Below are 16,426 nucleotides of genomic sequence, written 5' to 3'. Positions count from 1 at the left end.
TGGCTCTGCCCCACCCCCACTCAGGTGGTCCCAGCTCCTCAGGCACAGACTCGGCCAGAGGAGCTCACCTTGCAGGTAACCACCCACTTCATCCCTCAGTGGACTGTTCCTGCCCAAGGCCAAAGCCTCACAACCACAGGAGGCGCCCTGAACACTTCTCCTGTCCTGGGTACTGGTAGCCACTGCACCGGGGATAGTAATGTTACAGAACACAAGTTCATATGCCCAACTCACAGTAAAGCCAAACACACCAAAACATCGGAGTCTGGAGCAGAGAAAGGTTTATTGCAGGGCCATGCAAGAAGACAGGTGGCTCATGCCCCCAAAACCCCGAACTTCCCAAAGGGTTTCAGCAAAGCATTTTTAAAGGTGAGGTGAGGGAGGGGTGCGGCTGGTAGTTACAGACTTCTTGGTGCCGGAATCCTTTGTTCTGGCAGCTGTCCATGTAGTTCAAGGTCACGATGTTCCTGTAAACATCCAAAAGACAAATGTTATTCTCTGTTCTGCAACTTTTTCTCTGTCTATGAATGGACTCTTAAAGGTCAGAGCTTTGAGAATAGGCTATCCTGTATATTTCAGACTATAGGCAACATTCTTTTACAAAAGGTGCAGAGTCAGCATGACTAAGCACAGGCAACAACAGGGTGCAAAGGTTAAAGAAAAAGGAACAGATCTAACCTGGAGACAGGCTTGTTCTTCCCTATTACAGTAACTGCCACACATAGGTGCTCCGTACATTTGTTGGATGAAAGAGTTCAAGTCACCTTGGCCAATCTTTCCACGCGAATCACAAGTTTTAAAACCTCTTGCATCCTTTGAACGTCAGAAGTAGTTCCCTTCTCTGGACTTGCGGTGGTCCCGTGGAAAGGAGCCATGTGTCCTGACCTCAGGGTCTGCTGGCTCCACCAGGGCTCAGGGGAAGGATGAGGTCTGCCATGAATGGTCCAGGAGCCCATCGTGCTCCACTACAGGCTACAGTTGGGTTTGGGTCTAAATCATCTGAATTTAAACACACTTCCAAAATACCCAGTCCGGCACACATACTTCTAATTCTATTTTTTAAATATGTACCTCCTGCCATTTTGACCTAACTTTGATCATATTTCTTGCAAAATCCTGGCTCTGGCTTTATGACCTAGGTAGCATTGAACCCACCCTGCTCTGAGTTGTTTCATAATGCTAACTCATATTAACTGCAATGAATGGTACACTCAGCTGCTTTAAAAAAAAAAAAACAACAGACTTTTTTCCTGACCGTAAGGCAGAGACCATAGGATGATTCCAGGTTAGGGTAAAAGTTGGATTTCACCACCACAAAAACAAACAAAAGGCCCTATATTTTCTATCCTTGTTTGTGACTTTTTCGTGAATTTTCTTAAACTTTGAAAGTAGACAAGATGAGCAGATAGAGTCGTAGTATTTGAGAGGCATGGGAAATACTTGCTAAAGCAGGGGGCATCACGAGGGCTCTCAGATACACATGTGTGTCTTGAGCTCATATATGTGTATGCATAACCTCCAAAGAAATCATGAGGAGTCAAAGTGCTTGTATACCATGAGCTGAAAATCAAGTCACAGTTATGGGCGGAACTGTATTATCTTGGACCCCTCGCTGCGTAGCATCCTGAACTCCAGCCCGGTTCAATTACAGGCCTTTGTTTTACATAAGGGTCTGCCTTTTCCTCCTGCTTGAAAGGCGCTTCCTCATCTTCACCCGATAAACTTCTATGCGTGCTTGTAGATTCAGCACAAACTTCCCCTCCTTTGTAGAGACATCCATTGCCTCCCCCGCTACCCCAGCTGTGGCAGAAGGAATTCTTCCCTCAACTGCCTTCCCGTAGAACTTCAAAAACAGTGCCTACCACACTGTGTTGTGCTTATCTGGCTGTGGAACATTTTGCTTCAAGAGACTGTCTGTTCCATGAGCACCTGTTGGACCACAGTGTCCCAAGGCCTGGGGTCAGGTCTGAAACGTGGAAGGTTTTCAATAAACGTTGAAACGATGAAAGATACATGAATGAGAATAATGTACTCCCAGCTCTATAGCTTACCCCCATGGTCCCCACAAGCTGGCCAGATGTCCTGCATCTGGTGACATTTCCCAAACCCAGAGGAGAAATTCACCTGATCGTTGGACATGACTGCCATCTTCCCCCCTGCACGTCTGCACAGGGCTCTCATCAAGTTCAGGGTTGGCTTCAGTCGAGGAAAAATAATAGGCTCCCCATTAAACACTATAGAGCCGGCTCATTTATATGAGAAGGAGATTCCAGGCGCCCCGCTTCCTGGCCTGAGCAGAGAGCAAACTCACGTCCCAACGTCCCAACGTGAGTTCCTGCACTCAGCCTGGTCCTTTCTAACTTCAGGTCCTTATGCTCCTTTGACAAAGGTTTATATTCTAAGTCATTAAGGTTTCCTGCCAAAACACAACGTGTTTCTCTTTAAAGGCCCTTGTTCCCACTCTGAAGTTCCTTAATCAGAAAGAGTGACTTACCGTTAAACTCCAAATAAAGGAAATGAAATGAAATGTCCCTGTTGCTTTTTGCTGATTTGGGCTTTGGTTTCATTCTATTATTTTCTTTACAAGGCTTGGGCTTATGCAGGAACTCCCCGAAGCCCAGCTCCCCACTCTGCTGCGGAGGGAGAGAGGTGTAATGCCCGATGTGACCTGTGAATTACAGTTTCTTTAAACGATATGCAAACATTGATGAATAGAAACATAAAGTGCCGACGTTTAAAACTCGCATTCCTGGGGCTTCCCTGGCAGCGCAGTGGTTGAGAGTCCGCCCGCCGATGCAGGGGACACGGGTTCGTGTCCCGGTCCAGGAAGATCCCACATGCCGCGGAGCGGCTGGGCCCGTGAGCCATGGCTGCTGAGCCTGAGCGTCCGGAGCCTGTGCTCCGCAACGGGAGAGGCCGCAACAGTGAGAGGCCCGCGTACTGCAAAAAAAAAAACAAAAAAAAACTTGCATCGCTGGTGTGTGGTTGGGAGACTGCTGTGGAGCCCTATGTGCAAAGGTCTTGGGGCATTTCCAGAGCCAAAGAGACAATGGTTCAGGAGGCAAGAATGGGATTCTGTCAACTTATACCTCTTGGAATGGATGCAAGGTGCCTTTCCTATTTATGAAAGACCATTTGTCGCTGGCCTCCTTTACCTAATCATGGAAACACTGGCAATATGGCCATTCAGGTACAGTCTGTAGAAAAGCCCAGAAAAGAGGGCGGCAAGTCCAGAGAAGAAAGAAATAATAAGAATGAGAGGAACTGGGTAGAGAGACTTAGAAGCATTAATGGACCAGAAAACATCTATTTCATTGTCTACAGTGTACAAATAAGGAGTGTGGGGCCCAGAGAGACCTAGACTCCCAAAAGGGAGTGTAAATTTTTCTATGTCATCTTATCTTTACTGGATGAAAGAAAGAACGAAGGAAGAGGGCAGATCAACGTCTGAAGCTTGGCACGGTTCCTGGCACAAAGTGGGCAGTAAATACTTGATAAAATAATATTAAATAATAGTTCACACAGGGGACAAAATAATCCAATATTTGCATGGTCTCTCAGGCAACAGCCCACAAAGAAAGGCTGGAACGTATCTTGGAGATATTGCAAGTGCGGTTCCAGACCCCTGCAATCAGTAAATAATACAATAAATTCAGTCACAAGAATTTTTTGGTCTCCTAGTACACATAAAAGTTATGTTCACACTATACTGTAGCCTATTAAGTGTGCAACATCATTATGTCTTAAAAAAGTACATACTTTAATTGAAAAATACTTTATTGCTAAAGAACGCTAACCATCACCTGAGCCTTCAGTGAGTAGTAGTAACATCAAAGATCACTGATCACAGACCATCATGGCAAATATAATAATAATGAAAAAGTTGGAAATATTCTGAGAATTACCAAAATGTGACACAGAGACACGAAGTGAACAAATGCTGTTGGAAGAAATGATGCCTATAGACTTGCTCAAGGCAGGGTTGACACAAACCTCTAATTTGTAAAAAATGCAATATCTACAATAAAGTGAAGCACTTTTCTGCTCCATCGGTTGCTGAACCCACACCTCTGGGAAGAGCTAAACTGAGCTTACCAATACCCACAAACCAGCCGTTGTAACGTCAATCAGAATCTCTCGGGCCCTCACTGACCAGGGTGTTAATGGTAGAACTGAAGAAGCAGCATGGCTTAAAAGGAAGCTTTTCTCCTTCCATCCTTCCTTACCTATGTCTACCTCCCTAGGGCTCCCTATCCTTGCTAGGAAGGTAGGGGAGATAAAGAAGAATAAAAAAAAATAAAATGAACAACTGAAAGTGGAAATTCTATTTGCCAAGTGGTGTGTTAGGTGTTTCGTATAATTTCCAAGATAAATAAGGTTGATGTTGTATTTCCATTTTATAGATGAAGCGATGGAGGCTTAAAGGACTCAGGTGAGGGTCTGATTTGAATGAGTGCGGGTCTTCTAATTGGACACTATGTGTTCTTTTAATGGCTCCAGACGGTCTGCAGGCAACACACTTGAGGTTGTCTCGTATATTAGGGGTCCCCAACCCCCTGGGCTGTAGACCGGTACCAGTCCATGGCCTGTTAGGAACCGGGCCGCACAGCAGGAAGTGAGCAGTGGGCAAGTGAGAGAAGCTTCATCTGCCGCTCCCCGCCGCTCCCCGTCGCTCACATTACCGCCTGAACCAACGCCCCCCCCAACACGTTCATGGAAAAATTGTCTTCCACAAAGCTGGTCCCTGGTGCCAAAAAGGTTGGAGACCACTCTCCTACGTCATGATTCTTTTGAAAATCTAACACAAACTTAGCAGGATTCAGTGGAAGCCCATTGTCTAGCCCAGGTACCATTAGATCCATGTGAGATTTCTTTTTTTTTTTTTTTTTTTTTTTGCGGTACTCGGGCCTCTCACTGCTGTGGCCTCTCCCGTTGCGGGGCAACAGGCTCCGGACGCGCAGGCTCAGCGGCCATAGCCCACGGGCGCAGCCGCTCCGCGGCATGGGGATCTTCCTGAACCGGGGCACGAACCCGTGTCCCCTGCATCGGCAGGCGGACTCTCAACCACTGCGCCACCAGGGAAGCCCCATGTGAGATTTCTTGAAGTCCATAGCTTGAAAGTCAGAGCTCATCTACCTGCCAAAAGGTGTACCTGAGAATGACTGAGAAATTAGCTGCGGCTCAGCCCAGCCCAGGCTCCCGGAGCACCATGCATGCCTGCATGAGCGTGAGTGAGCACCTTCGTGGATCACACGACTAGTGTGAACAGGAAGAGTATATCGTAAAGATCAGCCCCATCTCAGCTTGTCTGCAAATCAGAAATGCCAGAGCATTCTTCCATAGTCTTCTATAATGTTCATTACACAAGCGTCCCCAGATGGCAGATGGCTATTAACTCACCATGACCTATATAAATGTCAAACGTAAAACTATTGCTCCAGCAAAAATCTCAAAATAAATAACAAGAGGAGGGATGAGATTCTGTTGTCATCAGTATTTACAGTTATGCATTTGGGCTCTTCCGTTCTCAAGCCAGCTCAAAATGCTTTCATCTCGCTGGGGAATTCAATTAGCCAGAGCAAAACAGGAAGTGGAGTCCCACAAGGATAACTGGCACAGATGAAGAATGGCTCCCCTACAAAGGTAAGCCAGTGGCTGGGAAGAGTGCAATGGCTCGGGGAAACTGCTCAGCCCACATTTTAAAGGTTTATCACCAGATCTTCATCCTTGTGACGAGGCTTACTAAGGCAAAAGAACGGTTGGGTTTTCTAGCTTTACTCCTGGATAAACCAGAGCAGGGGCATGCTTTACCATCCAAGGGACGATTCTAGATTGTAAGAAATACAGAATAAGTTATTTTCATACAGGGCTTAGAGGATCAACTTCTTTCTTATTTGAAAGTCACAGGGTCTCTGCCTACCAACTGCCAAATCTTCAGAGACCTGTTCTCCCTCATGATGCGCGTGTGTGTGTATGTGTGCGTGTGTGTATACACACAATTTATATATATATATAAATCTATATCTCTATATATGTATATAGATTCTTACATATACATTTTTATACATATACATTTTTAACATATCAGTGTTTCTAACACAACACGATTTAAATCTGGTTCTCCAGATGAACAACTGGAAAAAATTTCACTCAATCTGTTCAGTGAACTAAAATCAGCTCTCATTGCCTTGTTGGCTTTGTGGTGTAATGATTCTGTACGGATCTTTCTCTTGCATTTATGAAGATCTAGATGGTCTTAGGGACTAAGCTATTAAGATTAAAAAAAAAAAAAAAAAAAAACTACCCTTAGGGCTTGGACAAAGGATTCACCAGGAAGTAACCGAATAAGCAGTGTGATCTACAAGTCCAAAGAGAGGGTGACCACATAATTTACCTTCCAGACTGGGACAGTTCTGAGAGTGAAAGGCAGTGTTATTAATAATTTCACCAAGGCAACAGGCATAATCCAGGGGTATCCATCCAGGGCAAACCAAGACATAAGATCACCTTATTTAAAGATGATTTGTAAACACCACAATAAAGCTTATTTAAACAGTGCATGTATCTGAGGAATAAAAGTGTTCATTATAAGAAATAAGCAAGGCAGAAAGACAGCAGGATGTAGTGGAAAGAACTTAGTACTCTGACAGCACTTTGTTCTGGAACTGGCTCTCCTTCCTAACTAGCTATGTGACCTCAAAGCCTCTAATTTCTTATTTGGAAAGAGAGAATAAGATACCTTGAAAAGCTGTTGGCGGAATTAAAAGAGACAGAATATGTGAACTGTCTAACACATTGCCTGGATAGAAATAGTGCATAATACTTTTTATTTCTCATCCTTAGGAATCTGCAGCTCCTACTTCGAATCTGTTTCATTTCATTATTCCCTGGTTTTAAATCAACAACTATTAAAAATGCACTTGAAAATTAGTTTCCAGCAAAGCTTTTTCTAACAACCGACAGCTGGCAGACTGCAGCGTGGCTCCACGTATATTTCTGCGAGTCCCGTTGTGAAATAGAAGTCTTTGATCCAAATATTTTTGCTTTTACTTTCTTTTTTTTTGCGGTACGCGGGCCTCTCACTATTGTGGCCTCTCCCGTTGCGGGGCACAGGCTCCGCACGCGCAGGCTCAGAGGCCATGTCTCACGGGACCAGCTGCTCCGCGGCACGTGGGATCTTCCCAGACTGGGGCACGAACCCGTGTCCCCTGCATCGGCAGGCGGACTCTCAACCACTGCGCCACCAGGGAAGCCCTTTGCTTTTACTTTTGAAAGAAACATGCGATGATACAAATAACACCTCAAGCCATGGTGTCAAACCAAGGCCTAGACCGGAAGCAAAGATGTCCATTTCTAAAGAAACCTCTCAATTCAGGGTAAGTGTCTGATGTGCAAATCATGGATGGATTGTGAATCTCATCGTGCACCTCTTCACGTGGGATGATGGCATTTTGGTGTAGTATTCCAAATACGTTTCATAAGATGCAGAAAGTAAAGGTTTTATCACAAACATTCAATTTATATTAGTTCACTTAACTTCAGAAAAGCTCTCCAAATGGCCAAGGAGTCCCAAACAGCGGGTGGCCCATCTTCCATGTCAATGCCACATCTCCTCCAGCTCCCATTTGTCCAATTCAGGAATCCTGCTGGTGGATACTTTACGTGCAAATTCCTCATAAAAGCAAACCTGCAATTGTTCCATTGGAATCACATGCCAAAATTACACTCATGCCATGGAAAAAAAATCTAGAGAAACATTTGGCCCTGACGGTCTTATTACTAAAGTTGGACTCACACTCCGGAATGAGTTTTGAAGTGAAAACATTTCTTTATTATTCAATAAGTGCTTATAAACTGCCCATGACATGCCTGCATCATGGTAGGTCCTGAGAAGACCAGACGAAAAGATTCAATCTAGACGTTCAGGAAGCTTAAGGACTTAGGGGAGAAAGCAGCCATTAATTACAAGACACCAAGAGATTGCTTGAATGGGATTATGAACAAGCTAAATTGCATGGAGGAAGAAACATGCAAGTAGATGTGGGGAATAAGGGGAGGTTTCCAAGAGGGAGTGATATTTAAACTGGGATTTAAAGGTTGAGTTTGGAAAGTGGTCAAGATGGAGGAAGAAGAAACAGGGCAAGCAAAGGTACAAGGAGGCTGGGGAGAGGCCGGGGGGCTCTGGAGGTGACCCGCATCACTGTGGCGCAGGCAGTGCAGGGGCGGTGGGAGCCCACGAGGCTGGCATGGATGAGGACCTGGTCAGGGGAGACTCTCTGGGTTTTTGTAAAGGTGTGGATGTGTTTCTTTCCCAGATGTGTAGTTTTCCGACAGTGCCCCGGATCTGCACCGAAACGCCACCTCTCACCCTTTTCTCTCCTGCTCAGGCTACCAGCATCTCTCGCAGGTGTTCAGGTCTGTCTTCTAAATGGTCTCTCTGCTTCCACCTTTGCTACCCCATTGCCTACCACCAACACAGCCGTTTTATTTTCAAAACCTAAATCACATCGTGTTGATCTTCTCAAAACTCTACACTGGCTCCCTGCTTCACTCAGAGGACGGGGGTATCCGAGTCCGCACAAGGACTTTCCACACCCGGTGTGGCTGCCCCGCTGTCCCTGCACCTCTCTGACCTCACGCCCTGTCCCACCCCCTCATCCGCTCAGCCACACTGGCCTCCTGGCTTTGAGACCTCAGGGTGTTGGCGCTCCATCCCCGAGGCCTAGAGGGCTTTCGAGCAACACATCCACGACCCTCTGTGTCACATCCTTCAGGTCTCCGACCAAAGATCAAGCTATTGGAGAAGCTGTTCTTGGCCACCTTATCTTAAGTGACAAACCAACCCCCATTCCAGCTTTTCCTAGTCTCTTACTGTGAATAATTTTTCTTATCACCGTCTGATGTTGTATACATTCACTTATTTTTTGTTTTCTCACCCATCTCCTTATATGTCTACCATAGCTAGTATGTAAGCCCTATGAAGGCAGGGGCACAGTCCTATCTTTGCTCACTGGTTTAGTCCCAGTGCTGAGGACAGGGCTTATGCAGAGCTGGCGCTCAGTCAGTACACACCCGTGAGTGTGTGGAGGAAGACACTAAGGGAAGCGGGAGGGGGCCAAACAGGGAAGCGGGAGGGGGCCACACAGGTGAGCTTCAGTGCCTCCTTCCCTGCTTCTGTTGGTTGTATTTTTCAGGGTTTCTCATAAGTTGTAAATGCAAATAGGAGTCTACTGCTGTAAAAGAAAAGAAGGAAGGAAGGAAGGAAGGGAGAGAGGGAGGGAAGGAGGAAGGAAGGAAGGAAGCTACTGTGTTAACCCTGAAGAATTCAATATGATGCTACACTTGATATGGAAAAGATCACAACGCTCAGATTAGATAGAGGTCCTCAAGCTAAAAGGCAGGAATGCAGGAATGGAGAGTCCTGAATGGGCTAAATGGGAGAACCTGAGTCTGTATTCAAGTCCAAGCCACGAGAACAGAGAGTAGAGAAGCGTGAGAGAGATTCAGGATTCTTCTAAATACCCTGCCTTGGACGTCAACAAGTCAAGAGAGGGAGGACGCTAAGGACGCCTCCCAGGTTCCAGCTTAAATAATTGCCTGAAAGGTGACAGCCTCAGCTGTGACAGCGAGAAGACAGAGGGAGCCGTCTGGAACCTGTTGAGTGTGAAGGCCCTGGGGGGTGTCCAGGTGACAAGGTCCATCTCGGCAGCTGGACTCAGGGTCTAGAGTTCAAGAGAGATGCAGAGTCATTGACGTTTAGGAGGTAGAGGAAGGCATGGCCTTGCGTGAAATTACTCAAGTGTGGAGAGTGAGAAGAGAGGAGTGTACAGTGTGTCAACAGGCACAGGGATCCCAGCCAACTTGTGATTAGAGCCTGACGACCTCAGCTGTTATCCTGGCTCCACGGTTTAGTGGCTGCATCACTTTATTCCATTTATGAAACTTTTCAGAGCCTCAGCTTTCTACTCTGCTAACTGGTGCTAATAATAATTACTTCATAGATGGACTTCCCTGGTGGTGCAGTGGTTAAGAATCCACCTGCTGATGCAGGGGACACAGGTTCGAGCCCTGGTCCGGGAAGATCCCACATGCCGTGGAGCAACTGAGCCCGTGTGCCACAATTACTGAGCCTGCACTCTAGAGCCCGTGAGCCACAACTATTGAGCCCACATGCCACAACTACTGAAGCACATGCACCACAACAAGAGAAGCCACCACAATGAGAAGCCCATGCACTGCAACCAAGAGTAGCCCCTGCTTGCCGCAACTAGAGAAAGCCCATGCTTTACAAAACAAATAAACATAAAAAATATATTAAAAAAATAAAATAATTACTTCATAGAGTAGCTCTGAAATTTAAATGAGAGACAAGGTACAGTATTTAGAACATATTAATAAATATTGCTATGAATGTTACCATTTGTTATAATTATATCAGATAAAACGAAGCCAAAGAGGTCGACACTTTGGAAGAATACAGCCACCAAACTTCAGGAAGGAAAGAGTTTCAGGAAAGGAGTGAATGGTCAGCAACATGAAATACTACCGACAAAAGAAGGAAAATGTTCAAAAATGCTAGTCCAATGGGGCAACTAAGATTTTTGGTGACTCCACCAAAAGCAGTGTAGACAGACAGGTGAGTATTAAGGCCAGAGAGAGTCGAGTGGGATGAGGACAGAGGAAGGAAGATAGACCTGGTTTTACATCAGGCTCAACCTCTCTCTAGAGGTGCGGTCTTGGTGAAATCACTTAACCTCACTGTGCCTCAATGCCCTTATCTATAAAATGGAAACAAAAACGATAAAGTGTATTGACAGTGTCTGGCCAATGGCAGGTGATTAACTAAATGTTAGTTCTCTTTCACTGCCTCTTCTCTTTCCTCTGATGGTGCAAATACAAAAAGGACCAGAATTGTGTTAGATGCTGCCGCAAACTCTCCAGCACAAAGATGCACTGATAGTATAAGAAGTAAGGACACTGGAAGAGCACATTAAATAATGTAATTATAATTTGCATATGGTATTCAGGTAACCACTTCAATCACCCTATCCCATGTTTTTCTCTTTCCTTATACGAGATTTCCTCACTCAACATTTACTTCCAGATATAAAGCACTAAGCATAATGATTCCTAGATAGACTTTTAAAATGGCTACATTCCCTTCCTTTTATTACACACACGCGTACCCCTGACATATAAATTCCTTTTAAAGAAAATATTTAGACAGAGCTTTTATGTGAACCATTTTTTCTGCCTACTCATTTCAAGACAATTTATATTACAGGAGTCCAGTATAACACAACGTTGTTATAAACTTCAGCTTTTTGTTTTTATCATGGGATTGACTGGTACACGATATACCACAAATAAGAGGCAGATGTGAGTTCTAGGTATTTTTGTATCTATGAAATTCTGCTAATATTTTTATTTTTGTACGTAAAAATGGTTAATTTTCTTATAAAATTCATATTTGTCTTTTTTCTTCTCATTGCTTCACAAAATCGGGTACCTTTACATAAAACTCCTGGTATTGCCATTCTAGTAGCAATGCCTATAGCAAACCAGAAATTCTTGCAACTAAAACCAGAAGCCCAATGATCTCCACACATACACCTTTTGAAAGTCAAGATCTCTATTTAACAACGTATGAATAATATGTATGAATAATACAAATAAATACTTGTGGTAAAATTTAAAAAAACATTACTCTCAGCTTAACCAAATGTAATCACACAGGGACTGGATCAACTCTCCAAATGTACTTTCCTAGCATTATTCATCAGTGACACCAGCTAGCCTGCTCAGAGCCATTACTCAAATTTAACGCCCTTTACTTCAAAGGACCCTGTTTTGAGTTTGGCTGTAAATTTCTGTGTTGCCCTACGAGGAAGTATTTATAAGGTTTCTGGGTCCTGCTATTAAATGACAAGTCTGCTTATTTTCTTGCTTAAATGACCTCATTTTCTCAGAGGAAAAAAAAAAAAAAAAAAGGCTCAGTAGCCTCCCTTCCTTTCTTAAGCATCCTGCTGCTCCAGGGAACCTAAAGAGAAAGGGTGAGAAACTACATCTCCCTAATTTTGGAGCAGAGTCTCAGAGTATTCATTTCCTGCCCAGCCTCCCTTCAGGGAAAAGCAGATCCCTTTGTTCTTCTGTTGTTGAGGACAGAGCAAACATGACCCAGAAGAAACAGAATAAAGGCTACCCCGACCCCGCCAACGTCATTCTTCTGGCGTGCCCACTCGCCTGCTCTTTGCTTCAGTGTCTATTTGCACCGTCATAAATTCTAAACTCAAGAGGGTAATCGCAGCCAAAGCCTACATGTGCCGGATACCATAATGTAAACTGCATATGTTGTGAGAAGCTGTTAACTGGAACCAGTGAATGAAAACAGGGCCAGCTCCATGCCTGGGCCCCTGGATTTCCTCTCCTCTGTAAACCAAGGCCTCTCCCCTCAATCCTAACTTTCTGACATGCCCATAAATAAAAGCAGTTTTGGCTACCAGATCCCCTTGAGGTATTTAGGTACAGCCTTAATTCCAGTTAAGGTTCAAGCTCTGCTCAAGAATGCAAAAAGCCAGGCCTGGAGCTCCCTCCATCCTGACCGCGACCCACAACAAAGTGCAAAAGGCTGCATTGCCATTTCTCAAAAGCCTGCTGCCACCGTCTTCTCCCCTCCAGCTCTGCCCTCATTCCAGTGTAAGGAGACCCAGCTGATGGGCAGACTGATTTAGCTGGAAGGAGTCTACGACATCAGTTTAATAACAATATGCACCCCCAGTCAGCCTGAGAGCTATAAACTCATCACCAAATGAGTCATTTCAACTCTTCTTCCCCTACCTCCCTGGGGTTGCACCCAAGTTCAAGTCTATTAAGGCTAAGGCCTTTGGGACAAACATCTGGACCTTCATGTCTTCTGCCTAGAGGGGCATCAACTGAAATGCACATCTCCCTCCTGGTCCTTGGCTATCGGTCTGTGCAAGGTGATACTAAGACATCTCTATAGCCATGTGGCCCCTTGTGCACCAGCCCCAACCCTCTTAGCTTCATTTGTGCTACTATATTTATGATTTCTTCTGCCATCTCCACGTCCTGCTGGGTTCTCAGTTGCTGTAAAAATTGCCTTTATAGACCTGTGTTGCTTTCCTCAGGCCTCTGCCCAGGAAGCAGAGGCCAGGCACTCCACGACCTGCTAGCTTCTATACTCTCATGGCTTTTCCCTCAGAGCCACGTGTTCGGCTCTGTAGTTATTGCAAAATGGCACTCTGTAGTTCAGTACAAGTTTTGCTCAAGAAAGAAGGAAAAATGACACTCCTGGAGGCCGAATGTAGATCGCTCTCAGAGCTGGTAGTCTGTGTTTCTATGGTACACTAGCCCCAGGAACCATCATATCTCAGGTCACATTCTCTTCTGCAACACAGGGTCTGAAACAAATTCAGTTATATGTGTCTTTGAGCAGCAAGAACTGAGATAACGCCTGATGCTGTGAGTGCAGGGCTTCCGCGTCCATTGTTTAGGGACAGGCAGCCCTGAAAGATTGCACTCAATGGCCATTCCACAAAACAAGAAAAATAACTAAATGGAAATATAACCATAATGATCATTTTAAATATTTCATTCAGTATGAAATATAGATCTTCATTCATTAATATTTTATTGGAGAAATGAGTTACTGCAGGTCAGGCAGCCAGTACACACCAACATACACCAAGAGAGGAAAGTAGAAAGAATCTGCGTTCATAATACTGGGGTTGCATAGAACAAATACTAGAATCATATTCCGCAGTGCCAGAAAGCACTGGCTCCTCTAGGGCTTCACCATGTAGGCTCCAGAGATGGTAGTTTCTGTATCTTTAGCCCCACCCTATCACCAAGATCCTAGAGTCCATGTTCAAGTGGTACCTGGATGTCCCATTATCACTTTACCATGCAAAATTGAAATCACCCTCTGCCTCTCCTTTCTCGAGACTGACCAACTCTGATCATCCCACTTTGGCCAAATGAATAAGAAGTTAAGTGATTAAGAGCTCAGTATAACAAGGATAATAGAATTATTAAGAAAGTAAAACATGTTCACAGCAAAAACAAAACAAAACATAACCAAAAATAAAAATCACCTATAATCTTCAAACTCAGATACACCTGCTCCTAACACTTTGGGTTATATTCTTCCAGTTTCACTGGTGAGTAACCACCATATTCTTCCTGTGTTGAAAATGCTTATTTATTATGCTTCTTGCCCATTTTCTACTATGGAATTTAATATTTTCTTCTGGATTTTTCAAATATATTCATAGCTTCATATTTATACACTTGTATTTATACATTTATACCTTTGTCTATATAGGTAGTGCAAATACTTCTCCAATTTATCATAAAACTTTTAACTTTGTTTATAGCTCTTCTGGTTAATATGAGTTTTCATTCTTTTCTGTTTTAAAATCTATTAATATGTTCCTCTATATTTTCTTATTTTGCTTTTATGTGATATCAGATAGATGCCCACCTACATTTTCTTCTAAGCCATTCATGATTTCATTTTTTTTATGTTTATCTTTTTAATCCATCTAGAAATTTCTTTGGCAAATGATATGAAGCAGGTATCTAGATGTTTTCTCCAACAGTTAGCCAATTATTCCAACACCATTTATTTAATAATCATCTCCATTCACTGATTTAAAGTCTTAACTTTCATTTGATTAATTATACATCCTCTTAAAATTTTGTATTAGAATTGCATTAACCTTATCAACTCATTTCAAAACCCAAGCAAATGAGTTCCATTTACACATTTTAAATGTTGGTAATTTTTTAAATTCTTTTTTTTTCATTTTTGATGACATGTATTGTTTTCTTTCTAATAGCACGATCAATTGTCCATTACAGACATCTAGTGAATGTTGGCATTTTTAAACAGGAACATGAGTGTCAAATTCTGGCAGGAAGATAGATCTAGGTCTGAATAAGGGAAAATTCTTCTTAAATCCCAGATTCCATCAAGCGTGTCTAAGGTATTATTTTTATTCATTGCTGGTAGTGCTCTGTGAACTGTCTCAAGAAATTTTTCTTCTATGGTTTTGCTGCTTGCTTTACTTTCTAAGGCACGCCCTGCTACGAATATTTCGGATTTCCCAGATCATTTCACAGTTCCCTAACCTCTTTCATTTATTATTTGCTCCTTTGAATTCTGGCAGAATGTCTAGAATATGCCTTTATTTTCACATTCAGCTTGTTGGCAGTATCCACTGAGCTGTTCACTGCCACATGGAGGTTTTAAATTCTACAGTTGCATTTTTTAAAATTTCATCCAGTCTTTCCTGATTTCGTATTGTTACTTCTATGACATTGCTCAAATTTCAAAAATGTAATATCTACTTGAGTGTTATAGAGAACATACATTAGAAATGTTCAGCGATTTTTCCATTTATTGCAGCAGTTTGAGTTTTATAGGAAGAATCTTGCTCGTATGCTGCAGAATGGTATCGTTTTAAACTGTAGAATATGTTTGTGCTAGTGGTTTTTCTCCATTTGTGCATTTTAAAAAGAGTTATATATGAGAACAAACTAGCCGTTACCAGTAGGGAGAGGGGTGGGAGAGTGGCAAAGTTAGGAAAGGGGATTAAGAGGTACAAACTACTATATACAAAACAAATAAGATACAAGGATGTAATGCGCAGTACAGGGAGTGCAGCTAATATTTTATAATAACTTTATATGGAGTATAATCTGTAAAAATACTGAATCACTATGTTGAACACCTAAAACTAATATAGTATTGTAAATCAACTATACTTCATTTCTTAAAAATCGTTGCAAAAAAAAAAAGAGTTGTGTTAGTTAAGAGTTGAAGATATTAAGGTATTATGAGCTGACATCGTTTCTGTCATCGATGTTGTACCAAAAACAATCTTTTGAATACTTTTAGTCCCCCCAGAAAAGAGGGAATTCACTAGCACTGGAATTCACCAGCATTAGAGAAATATGGAGGTACCGGCTTGGAGGTGACTTGGTCTTTTTGCAGGTGAATTTGTCTTAGGAGTGGTGAGGCAGTCAGAAACTGTAGGGACCATTCTCCATTCTCTGTTGCCTGTGCCAGGATTAAGAATCGCCATTGGCCACCTGCTTGGTGCAGCCTCTGGAACCCAACTGGTACCTAGAACAGCTGATAGGGTGCAGATGTCCTTCCTGGCCACCCCACAGCCTGTCTATTCTCAAACTTCCACTTGCCCAGAACCTTTGGTGGGTGGGGAATTGAAGGGATTTGATTGGGTCTCTTCAGCTTACTTCCCAGGCAAACTGTTCTTAAATAGGCAGAAAAATGCATGTCTTCTTGGCCAGACACAGTAGATTTCTACCCTCACTTGAGCCAGTAAAATTTCCTCCAAGTTTCTGGAGCTTGTCTTGCATCCTTTCCTAGTTTCCAACGCAG

The sequence above is a fragment of the Orcinus orca genome, chromosome 21 (genome assembly GCF_937001465.1).
Source record: "Orcinus orca chromosome 21, mOrcOrc1.1, whole genome shotgun sequence".
Taxonomy (NCBI): domain Eukaryota; kingdom Metazoa; phylum Chordata; class Mammalia; order Artiodactyla; family Delphinidae; genus Orcinus; species Orcinus orca.
This window is presented reverse-complemented; position numbering follows the sequence as displayed.